A 13,517-nucleotide genomic window follows, 5' to 3' on the forward strand; every position below is an offset into this window, starting at 1 on the left:
TTTTTGGACACTCGAGAAATAGTCAATGAGTTTCCCACCTAATTTTATTATTTCAAACAAGTATGGTTATTACAACCATAATTTCAAATTTTAGATAAACATATCTTACAATTTTAGACAAACATAGCGTACCCACCTATTGGTGACCGACAGAATTTTTTAGGGCCCAAAGCGAAAATTTAATGTTGAGCCTTTTTTGCTAGACCATTGTAAATTGTATCAAAATAAGAGGAGCTTCTAAATTTTGGAATTTTCCGAAACCTAAACCGATCGCATTTTCGGCTTTAGCTCGGAGCCAGCTGATCGATGGGTTCCACTGATGCGGGAATGATTGTTGGTTGATTGTTCTTCAATTTTTTTTCCCTCTGAATTTCTAGGGGATGAATGTTGGTGTGCCCAGGGAATTATACTGTTGTCATCCGCTGAGAAGATCAGTGAAGATTGGAATTCTAGTGGAATAGCTTGATTAAGTAGTTTAATGGAAACAACAACTTAATTATAGAAATTGCTTTAATAATGGAAACAACAACTAATTAATTCAATGGATAGTACGGAGGCGATTCTCCTAAATTGTTTCTTCTTAATGAGATCTTATAAATTACTGTTAAAAATTTGGGAAAAAAATTATCGCTTTTACATTATTTTTTACGTGCAAATTAAATACATAGTTTTTAAAAAGGACAAGCAATTTGGGATGGAAGGAGTATCTGGTATTGGAACAGAGCCATGTTTTTTAGTTAGCAAGGTCAAAATTTAGCGAGTTATTTTTTTATAAGCAAGTCGAAAGAAAAATTAAACTAAAAGGATAATTGAAAGGTGAATATGTGCATGATAGTCTCACTCCTAATATTATTAACTTTCGAAAAGAAGAGAACTATTGGAATTTTTATGTGTTTGAAGTAAGTTGGGGCGGCAATTTAGGAATTTTTTGTGGGATTAAAGTAACTAATTTGGGTACAAACTATTAAATACCCTTATGAAAAATCAAAGTGAGTGGGATCAAGTTACCCTCGATTGCGTGTACCATATATACCTCCACTGCTGACTCGTATCTTTGTAAGTTTTACTGGCTCTACCGTACGTATGAAACCGCTTTTAGACAACCTTCAACGATTAACAGCTCCATTCAAGTAACATGGGGAAAAACTTATTCACGGGACTCCGTGAATAAGCTTTTACGGAGCGCAATCTCGGCCGTCCGTCCGTTTCGACTTTGGACTCTTTCCCGGAAAAGTTTTATTAAAATCTAAATCGTCCAAAGCCGAAATAGACGCGTGAGATTGAGCAATTCCGTACGTGAACAACATGTTTACGGAAGCTCTGTTAAAAGTTTCTCTCGGGGTTAAATGAAGTAACGAGCTTCCCAATACGGTCTGGATTAGTGCTCTTGTTCCTCTTTGGCTTTAGGGGGTTTTAGTCTACAAGTACAACCTTTGTAACTGCATTTATAATGTGTTACATGGTGTCACTGCAGTACCGTTATCTATGTATTATACATCGTACTCTTTTTTCTATCATAAATTAGTGTAGAGCACAAGATAAATTAGGGACGTGGGGCATTCTGCCTGAGAGGCAGTGAATGAGGAGAAATTATTCTTTGCTTTTGGAGCATGGACGTACATGTGCTACTCCACATGTGTTATGATTGGTAAATACCGTGGGTCTCATAATTTTTGCGTTGGTAAATTTGAAGATGAAGTTACGCCTGGTGTGTTGTAATTGGCGTAGAGTATCACTCCAAGAGCACACAATAAAAAACAAAAAAACCCCTCTTGAATAAGACATAAGGATGTATTTGCTCCAAACAAGAAGAATAAGACGTGTGAATATATATGATATATGATGGTGTTATGATGGCCAGAAATACTAACACTATATACTACTTCAGCAAAGTACCACAACTATATAAAAAATACTTTATCTATTTATATAAAGAACATCACCAAAAATTTTTTATTGAAGACCGTGCTTAAGAATTTTGAGACTCCACAACGAATAAGGCCTTACAGACCCATTGGAGAGATGCGCTAAACTTTAATTTTTTGGACTCCATTATTAGTCCGCAATAGTGATTCGACAATATTGTATGTTTACAAAATCAGCTTAATCGATCATCACTACATACATGAATAATTTCTATAAAATGGTCATTTGACATAATATATTTTAGATTATTGAACTATATATCTTATAAATTTTGTTTATGTAATTACGGATGACCGATCAAGTTAAATTTCTTTTACGGATGTTATCAACAAAAAGTACGGGATGAACAGTTCGGATCACCGTTGTGTGTCCACAAAGGGTGTGAAGGTGGAGTTGATCTCCCTAACTTTGCATTGATCGGGAAATGGAGGTTCCTCTCATTTTCCGCCCATTTTTTTTTCTTTTCCTTTTGTTTTTTTTTCTTAAGTTCTAAACAGAGCCGTAGTCCTTATTCTTTACCACGATTTTATAGAGGTTCCTGGAATATAATCATTTTCACCCTTTCATCTCCCTTTCCCGTAAAATGGATCCAATCAAATTCCCTGGCCAAGCACATCCACCCCTCCCGGATAAAACGGAACATTTTGTTTCCTCTTGTTTATTTTTATAATTTTTTTTTATTTTACTGACCACAAAATTCATTAATAACTCAATAAAGGATACATCGAGGAAGCCAAATGCAAGTCACAAGGAATGAGGCAATACATATAGAAAAGAAAAGGAAATAAAAAGAACATGAAAATACATTGAATGAAAAATTGAATGGACCCCAGAACAAGATACAAGTCTGGGGAGCCATCCAAGATAACGGCCAAAATGATTGGCCAAAATACATTGCTACATCTTACACTTTAACACTGGCAAGAATTGGTAGAAGCAGAGACTTGGAGTAATTATTTAGTGATTTTGGGGCACCGCCACGTGGTCTAACAATTCTTTTCCCACATATCTGAGGTGTTCAGGGGAGTTTACACACAGTTTGACTAATCTTGGAAAATGTAACGCCCCGATTTTTCGGGAGCAAAATAAAATAATTTTCTTAAGAAAATTTGCTAAATAAATAAAATTTTCTAAATTAAAGTTTAGCTAACACAATCTCAAGAAAATTTACTGATTCAAAATATATTAACTTCAGAGCTGACTCTAGGCTTGATACGAATCCCGAACATACTTGATCTCCGTTCCTGATATTCTTTTCGTGTTGAACTGCATTGTCATTGAATCCCTTTCATTGAATCCTGCGCCCACTGGCAAATTGATCGCCGAAGCAAACGATTTGCCAAGATACAGACGTATCCGTGGGTGATAAATCACCCAGTAGAATAATCTAACCCAACTACCCCTCTTACTTTACAGCTAACAAGTAATCGGATAATAAGGATGCAACAAGTAAAACAGAGATTTTCCATATAAACCAGTTATTACTATCCATTAACCTAATGTGAAATCTAAGATCTCTCCACGAGATCTTTCCTCCCCCAACCGCTAGCCATGCTCGGTCATATGAGATCACTTCTCTTTGCTGTCGCAGATACACCGAAGTTATATACCGAGTGTGCACCCCAATAACTAAAACAAGGAGAAAGTTTATCATGCCTGAACCACAGCTAGGGTTGGCCTATCTTATACACCACTTCACAAATCACTTCACAATCATCACTGGACGCACGCCAGTTTATCAATTCATCACTGGACACTTGTCAGTTTCAATCTCATCACAAATCTCATCATATCTCAAAATCATGCTTGCAGGCAATCTAAAAATAAAACTATCTAATTCATCCATTACCTAGTATCGTCTAGGTGAATTCTATTCGCATACCACCCCATATCTCTAGGGTCCAATCTAGCATATCAAGTAAGAGTTTGAACAATATGCATATTACCAAAATAATAATTGAAATAAACAAACAACAAACGAAGCAATCACGTAACTTTTTATGAACGGGCCGTTGCCCTTAGTCTTGTATGGTCAAAAGTTAATAACAATACAAGAAACTTTTATAAAAAAATAAAAATAAATAAATAAATAATAATTTTATTCAAATATTAGTAAGTCTATGCTTTTATTAGTCGATTTATGAAGTTAGATTACCATATTAGTGATAATATAACAGTGGGTCGAAACTGTACAGTTAACCATTTCGGGTTTAAAATTGCAATTTGTAAATAACGTATCATTAAATTTTGGACCAAAACAATATATTCAATAGCCTAAAGGGGTTAACTGTATTTTTAGTGTTAATTTTCAAAAACAATACGTCCAGGAACAGTGGGTTTTCGAAAAACAGGGGAAAAACGTCGGACTATATGATTTCGATTCGTGGGTTCGATTTTAGTAATTGAAACTTGTTAAAAATCCTCATGTAAAGAGTACATATACTTAGAGAGAAGTAGGAGAAGGATTAATCTACCTTTAATCCGGAAAAAATGATTCGGTGGAGTCCGGTGGGTTTTCATTTGGCGGCGAAAAATTGGTATTCTAGCAGCAACTTTGGACTGAAATAACTTGACCAAACCTCTGCCGTTTTGGACAATTCTTGTGTCTAACGCGAAGATCTTGAAACGCCCTACAACTTTTGTGAAGAAGTCGAAGCCCGAAAACCATTCAAACTAGGAGAAAAGTGGGGGTTTTCATAAGTCCTGTTTGCTGTCTGGAAACAGAAATTTGAGAATTTCATTGATCTTTGGATAGCGATAATTCTATCAATCCTTGATCGTTTTGGGTGATTCTTGGATCAAAATCGAAGCTCTCGACGCCCTCTATAACATTTGTGAAGAAACTTAGGCCTAAAAATGATAGCAACTAGGAAGAAACAGGCCATGAACAGAGGGACGTGATATGGACGAAAATTGAAAAGGTGTGATCCCTCTTTTCTTGTTTCTGTTTATGTAGTGGACTAAGAGTGTTGTATTGTGAGAGAGAAGTGGAGATTTGGGGATAAGTATGGAGGTGGTGGAATGCGGAAGGAGAGAGAGATATAATTTAGGGAGAGTTTGAAGGGGAGTGAAAGATTGATTTTGATAAAATTTTGATTAGATAGGATAAGAGATGAGTATGGATACTTATATATCTAAAGTATAAATATATATCCTATATAAGTGTGAAAATAATATCAATTATACACATAATAATGTATAATTAATAATTCAATCTAATTAGTTATTGAATTAAGAATTTAACATTATAAATTTGTTAAAAAAAGGGCAAAAAAAATCCGGGTCGTTACAATTTACCTCTCTTAACAAAATTTCATCCTCGAAATTAGGGTGTAAGTTCTAGTGGAAACATACGAGGGTAGTTTGCGTGCATAGTATCTTGTCGTTCCCACGTTGATTCCTCAATTCTTCGATGTCGCCAAAGGATTTGGACGAGTTGAATGGTTTTGCCTCAGATGTACTTCTCACTATGATCCTAGATCTCCACTGGTTGTTCTTCGAAGGTGATGTCTTCGTTAAGTTTGACGAGTTCCCAATTATTGATTTAGGACATGTATATTTGGAGCATGGACATGTGGAACATATTATAGACTCGCTTCAATTGTGGCGGCAGTGCCAAACGATATGCTATTTTCCCAATTTTCTCCAAAATTTCAAAAGGTCCAATGTAGCACAATGATAATTTCCCTTCTTTCTTTCTTTCTTCTTCTTCTTCTTTTTTTTTTCTTCCAAATCAAATAACTCCTTGTTGTGGCTGGATTTTTAAGAACACAAACTCTCCAGTCTAAAAGGTCAGCAGTCTAGTCCTTCTATTGGCGGAGCTCTTTTGTCGACTTTGTGCGGCCAGAAGTCATTGGCTAATGGTATTGACCTTTTCTGTTGTCTTTCGAACTAACTCTGGTTTTAATAGGTTTGTTTCTCCTAGTTTAGTCCAATCAATTCGGCGATTCACAGGGTCGCTCCTACAAAGCTTCGTATGGTGTCATTTCTATGCTGGATTGATAGTTATTGTTGTAGGAAAACTTGACTAGAGACAGATGTCGTTCCCATCTTCTTTTAAAGTCTAGGGCATAAGCGTGGAACATGTCTTTTAAGATCTGGATCGTCTTTTAGGATTGTTTGTCTGTTTGCGGATGGAAGACAATGTAGAGACAAAGATCGGTTCTCAATGCTTCTGCAGGCTTTTCTGAAAAGGTCAACGTGAATCATGAATCACGATCACATATATACGATACACCGTATAATCGCATGATTTCTCGAATTAATGTAGAGTCAGCTGAGAGTGTCCATTGAATCGATCATACGCTTTGGTATAAGTGTGTGTATTTAGTCAAACAGTTGACTATCACACAAAAGGAAGTGTTCAATTGTGGGGACCTAGGCAGTCTCGTCTCAAAATTCCTGGTGATGTGTTCCCATTTCCATGTGAGTATAGGTAATGTTGTAGGGTCCCATCTGTTTCTAATATTCTGCTTTTACTTGTTGGTATGTGAGACATGTTGGAACGTGTTTGTCTACATCCTTTGTTCTACCCCACCAGTATTATCGACAGAGATCTTGGTACGTCTTGGTGCTCTTCTGGTAGACGGTGAAATTGAAAGGATGGAACTCCTTAAGTACTGCTTCCCGGAGGGTACCGATGTCTGGTACAAAAAATCTTCCTTGGAAGCGAAGGCTCTTATCAGCGTGGATCTCCCACCCGGCTGCTGCTTTTCCAATTGAGAGTTGATGTCGGATGAAGTCGCATTCTTGTTCAAAGGTTTGGGCTAAAAGAATATCTCGGTGTAAGGCTGGAGTTGCGATCACGGCGAAGAGACACGCGTCGGTGCCTTTTGCGGTTGGCTGAAGCATGAATCCGTTAAGGTCTTCCATCATCTTCCATTCTCTCATAGCTAAACCAGCCACTTATCCTCGATTCTTGCGACTCAGCGCATCAGCGACCTCGTTTGCCTTTCCCAAATTGCTCTCCGTATAGATAATGTCGTCAAGATCTTGGGGCGACTACTACTACCGCTAGCTCCAAATCGTGAGTTGGATAATTCTTTTCATGCGGTCTCAATTGTCGGAATCCGTAAGCAACGACCCTTCTATTTTGCATGAGTACTGCTCTCAATCTGTCTTTGAATGCGTCGTATTACACTGTATACCCCACATTCCGCTCGGAAATGGTTAATATAGGGGCACTGGTTAATCTGTTCTTAAGTTCTTAGAACGATTTTTCACATGCCTCGCTCCACTCGAACGTAACCCCTTTTGGGTCAGTCGAATCAATGGCTTAACCAAAATAGAGAAATCTTGAGTGAACCTTCTGTGGTAGCCAGCTAATCTCAAGAAATCTCTAATCTCGAACACTGTTGAGGGTCTTTTCCAGCCCATGACCGCTTCTACCTTACTGTCATTTGCTGAGATTCCTTTCTCTGACACTACGTGTCCTAGGAATTTGACTTCTTTCATCTAGAATTCACATTTGTTGGCTTTTGCATACAGATGATTGTCTTGGTCCCTTGGAGTACTTGTAGAACAATTCTCAAGTGGTCTTCATGTTCTCTCCGTTGGAGAGTATACAAGGATGTCATCGATGAATACTACAACAAATTTGTCCAAGTACGGCGTGAAAATTTGGTTCATCAGGCACATGAAAACTACAAGATCATTGGTTAATCCAAAAGGCATGACTATGACCTCATAGTATCCGTAATGTGTGCGGAATACCGTCTTAGGTATATCACAATCTTGAATTCACAATTGGCGATATTCCAGACCTTAGATCAATCTTTGAGAAACAAGTCGACCTTCTCAACAAGTCGTCTATTCTTGGTGGAGGGTATCGGTTTTTATTTATTTATCGTGGTTTTGTTGAGTTGGCGGTAGTCGATATAAAGTCGGAGCGTTTCTTCTATCTTCTTGACAAATAGGGCAAGGGCTCCCCATGGTGAGGTACTGGGTCGGATAAAACCTTTTCCTAAAAATTCCTGCAGTTGCGTTTTCAACTTGCGTAGCTCTGTTGGAGTCATCTGATACGGCCCATGAAAATTGGAGTCGTACCGGGCTATAGCTCGATTTCTCTTGGTGGCCGTAATCTTGGTAATTTCTCAGGGAACACTTGTATTCGCAGATGATGTGACGAAGGCCCAACTCCATACGATCCGATTCTTTCAACTTGAGTCTTGCTACTCATTCAGAGGGCTTATCACGCCACCTTGCTTTGTGCGCGTTGGGTGCAGAAAAGTCTTGTCTACCCCCCTTAAATGAGTAAGACCTCACTTGCGAAAATGATTTTTCGCTTCTCTTTATCACTTTTGATAATAGTGCAGTTGGCTAATAGTTGAACCTTGACGTCAAAGTTAATTCATCTTGTGACCTAAGAATCACAGGCTAAATGTAGGTCAAGACTCCTTCCACTATGATCTATCCATCGAGGGGCTGTTTGGAGCTTGAGGTTGGAGTTTAGGTGTAGTCAGTAATTGCTCGTACGAGCTGCACAACGTAGTTGATACTTTATCTTGCGTTGGGATTTGAGTTGGTATTGATCTCGGAATTCACCTAATCATTGTTGTCGATGTAGGCTACGTTGTCGTTGGCATCAAGGCTACACGTATTGTCCTTTTGGTGGGATTGACAAAGTGACCATAGAGAATGATATTGTTGACCATTTATGCCAATCTTGTAATTACTGCTCTACGAGGTTAGGTTTATGGTCATGAGGTTTTTAAATATTTGGTTCTCAAAAGGAAGTGCGTGCAACAACATTCTCACACTGATCCTATCCTACTTTCGATCATTATCCGCCTAGAGAAAGGAAATTCTTTTTCGACATGTACTCTATTTATTGAGTAGCCTCTTTCGACAGTACCTTATCCTCCATTGTCGAGATTTGTCTCTTTGCTTTCTTCGTACTGGGATTCTTCGTCTCGTTTGATCAACCAACAAATGATAAAAGGGAAACGGCTCCTCTATCGCTTCCTTCTGATCAAAGTCAACGTCGATTTCGTCACTTCTCAGAGTTTGAATTGCGACAGGTAAATGTAGAGGGATGAAAACAATTGATGCTTTGGATCGATTGGATTGCAACGGCTTATTCGTGTCTTTTCACCGGAGCCCTAATTCGTCGTCGAAACACTAATCTGCAAAATAGACAGGGGGTGAGTGCACCTTTGCCTCTCGTGGCAAAGGCCCTCCGATGCCAAAGTTAGTATCACGTACTAGCAATCAAACCCTAATAATCAGTAGGAAAGCAATAAGAATGCAAAGTATTGCGTACCTCTTTTCTCTCAGTTTATTTCGTATTTATAGACATATGTATGCTTGTTGCCCAAGCATCCCTATTTGCCTAGGATTCCTACCTCGTATTGGAATCCTAGAATATCAAGGATTCTTGTTTCCTTTATGAGTTTCTTAGAAAAGAGTCCTCTTCGGATTCTTTTCCATAAAGAGCTGAACATCCCATACTCGTTGGGTATTTTTCTCAGATCCTATAATCTTGGGATCTCATCCCTTAACGGAATACCACTGTTTCTGGACCCTTCCAGAGTGTTCCCTTTACTTCAACATCTGATTGGATTTCTTTCTTTGTTCGGCTGTCTCATCGCCGAACAGACTGCCTGGACCAATCACTTCACATGTAACTGGTCCTTTATCAATTTAATTTGGACCATTGCCTTTCTAAGGAGCTCTCCTCCTGTTCGACCTTCTTATTGCCGAACATTGTCTAGCACGATGACTGTCCTGTCTATATTCAAACTATGGTCCCACGTACCATTTGTTCGGATATCAATTGCATTGCTTTCAACCCGTCATCCCTCGTATCACGTGCTTGGTTCTTACTTCATCTGTTCGGCTGTATCATAACCGAACAGTCTGCTTGGACCAGCTACTTCACATGTAACTTGGTCCAATGTAATCGGAATGTCTCTATCTGCCGAACAGTCAGTTTATACCCATGATTTCTCATGTCATTGGCCCTTATCGCTGTTTAATGCACTGATCGGCGATCAGTCATGTTCAATTTCTCATGTGTTCTTATACACCACGTGTTCGGCAACTAGATGTACCTGTTCGGGAATACCTCCCTACAATTGCTCCCCAGCTTCATTCATTTACCACTGTTCGGGGGCAATATATGAAGCTTAGAAACAAAAATTATTTAGACCAGACTCTTCTGATCCCGTGCAGTCATTTTTTAATATTCATTTGATGCTTTGGCGCCTTTGCCTTCGTACCATTTCGAGGCAATGACTCCACGTGGCACATCTCGTACGCTTTACATTAAATGTGAATCGACACTTTGTTTAAACGACGTTTAATATGTCGTTAGTTCATTCCCTTTCTCCCGTTACTTTTCAAGTAACGGTGTGAGATGAGACGTTTCGTCTCCGTCCCTGGCACTTAAACCCCAAAGAGGATTCTTTTGGATCTTTTCACCAAAAACTCAAACTCTCTCTTTCTCTCTCTAATACCAGGCGAAAATATCCCGCCATCCGCCATCGCCGCTTTCTACAAATTCGATTGCGTTCCAGGGAATCGTCACAGTATCTTTGTAAGATCCTCGTTCTTACTCCATTTCTTCTGCTTCGGTTTCCTACTAAAACTTCCCCTCCATTCCATTAGATTTCATCTGAGATCTTTATTCTCAGATTTGTGGGTCGTTTCTAGGGTTTCAGTCGCACCCATTTCCATTTTTACTTTTTCTTCGAATATACCCATGGCGGATGATAATGATAACCCTCCTAGACCCAGTAAGTTTAGGAAGCTCTGCGATACCCCTGCTGCCAGGGCGGCATTTAGAGAAAAATATAACATTCCTAAAAATGTAAGACTTGAACTTGCTCTATTAGGAGCGGCTAGAGATGCTGGTTCTTGGGACAGGATGTGTATCCCCATTGTAGCTATCGTTGAGGGCGGGGTCCGTTTCCCCCTACATTCATTACTCCGCCAGATTCTAAACTGGTATCGTCTTACTCCCATGTAAGTTTCACCAATGTTTTCAGGTTGATAATGGGGACTATAGCCCTAAATGGGATTCTAGGGACCCAATTAGGAATCTGGGATATCCAATGGTGGTACAGTATTGTACTAAACCCCTAGTACAATACTTAATACTTCAAGGTTAGGAAGGCAGACAAACGTTTTGTACTTAATTTGCCAGATTATGTTCGTGACCACCAGATCGACTTCCTCTATGTAACCGGAGCATTCGAGCCTTTAGGGGAAGATGGCCAAGTGCTGGGGCTCCATTGCCCCCACATATGGGGCTATCCACGTATGCTCTTGCTTTTATCTTTTGCAATTCTTCGTTTACTGCTTTCTCATAGCTTTTCTATATGTCTAACTTTGGTTTTGTAATTCTGATCTTGCAGCTGAAAACGCTAACAGGCGTCCCAGACGTGTACCGAGCAACATTCGAACAGAAGATATCAACAGGATTTTGAAATACACAGGCGAACCTGGTACCCGAACAGCAGGTCGGGGTCGGAACGCTGACGTGCTGCTGGGATACGACCCTTCGTACAGAGGGGTCATTGACAGAAGACTTGCCCATCCCAGCACCAGTGCTGCTTCTACCTCCACATCAACTGTTCCCCAACCACGTATTTCAAGACTTCAAGCTGGTGTTACCGTTGCTGGTCAACTTGGAGAAATTCCTATTTCAGAAGGAGTGCCACTTCCCCGCTTGAGACTTAGAAGATCTACACGTGGACCTGTTTCTGAACAACTTCCCGAACAGCTGGTTTCAAATCGTGATACCAGCCAATCCTCTTCTTTTGGTTATTCTCCATCTCCTCGAGATTCAGGTACTATGACTCATCAACCCCTTAATCTCAGTACCCTTCTCACTGTCTCCACTAGGGGGCATGGTGGTGCCCAAAGGGCGGCCTCAACTGGCCCCCCCCCCCCCCCCCCCCCCCCCCCCCCCACGATCTCGTCGCACTAGGAGGGGATCAATCCGATCATCTTCTTCTCCTCGGGAACAAGATAGTTCCCTCGAAGCCGTCGATGCTCATCGGGACAAACGTCCTAGGAGTGAAGAAGTTGGAAACGCTTTTGCCCAAGCCGCAGCCTCACTTCAACAACCCCTTTCTCCGAGCACTCAAGTGCTTCCACAAAACTGGGCCCCCCAGCTCATTAGGGGTGATCGGCCTATCCACATTGGAGATAGCGCCAACTCCTCTGAAACAACACTTGCACTCGCCCAAGGACTTCTTCTTCCTGTTGATATGCAAAAAGAGAACGAAGCCACACCTGACCGGCTTGTCTCTACTGGTCTCGTTAGTGGGATCAAGGTATAGTGTTCTCGTCACTAGTAGGCATACTTCATGTTCCTTTTGTTTTCTCACAGTGTCACCTTGTTGATTTCCTTGCAGTTTATTCAAAAGATGATTATATTGGGACAGAAGTTCCAAGATGCTGACACTGAACGGATCACACTTTTAAACAACAACACCAGGTTGCTCCGCACTATAACCAGACTAGAGAGGGAGAGAGACAAAGCCAAGGCCGACTTTCAAGAGGCTAAAGACAAAATTGGGACTGCCGAAGACAACCTCCACCAGGCTTTGGTAGAAATTGAAAAAACAAAAACATCTGCTCACGAGGAAGGCTACCAGAAAGGGTTTGATGCTGCATCTGCCAGCTACGTAGAACAAATGCCGGCTATCCATGATCAGATCTGGGCTTCCGGCTGGGAGGCTTGTCTGACAAAGGTTGGCGTTGCTGAAGATTCAATCCTGTGGGTGGAAAATGATCTGTCGAGCAAACAAACCTCAACTGTTGTAGATGTCTTAGAGGAAGATGTTGATCAACAAATCGAAGATTTTGCTGAGGCTGATGAGGAGACCCCTGCTGACAACCATGGTACCAATGTTGAAGATTCACCTGTCCGTGACACAACTAATGAACCTATCAACCTGGAGGAGAATCCAGATGGTGCCGTGACCGGGACCAGTTCCGACGCTCCTCGTGAGACTCCTGCAGAGGTCCAAAATGTGGACTGATTAGGTAATCTGTTTTGTCATGAACTGTTTTCATGTTTTTTGGTCCTGCGTGACCGTAGTATGTCAACCCTGCGTGGTACCAGTACTTTCTCTTAGTATGGTAATACTTTTGATAATACAAGTATTCGGCCTTTTATGGAATAACCTTATAATTTGTTCGGCTATGCTTGTCTTTGCATCTGTTCCGATGCAAATAGTTTAATCCTTTAAGTATTTCGTACTTTGACCACATGCTTGCTTGTGCATAAGTGTTCAATACTTAGCAAATTTTGCGAAGCCTCATTGCTTGTCCTCTTTCAGGTACTTAGAAACAAATGCTCTAAGTATCTCGTACTTTGTGAACTGCAGTTAAGTATTACGTACTTGACAATCCATACAAGTGTTTTAAGTTTCACATACTTAAGAACAAACATACAAGCGTTAAGTTTCACGTATTTAAAAAACAAGTATACAAGTGTGTTCATACTTGTTAAGTTTCATGTACACAAGTGTTTCATACCTGTGTTCAAGTTTCACGTACTATCACACAAGACATACAAGTGTATTCGTACTTGTTAAGTTTCACGTACTTAAACAAGACATACAAGTGATTGCGTACTT

This window comes from Rhododendron vialii, chromosome 5a (assembly GCF_030253575.1).
Source record: "Rhododendron vialii isolate Sample 1 chromosome 5a, ASM3025357v1".
Classification (NCBI taxonomy): Eukaryota; Viridiplantae; Streptophyta; class Magnoliopsida; order Ericales; family Ericaceae; genus Rhododendron; species Rhododendron vialii.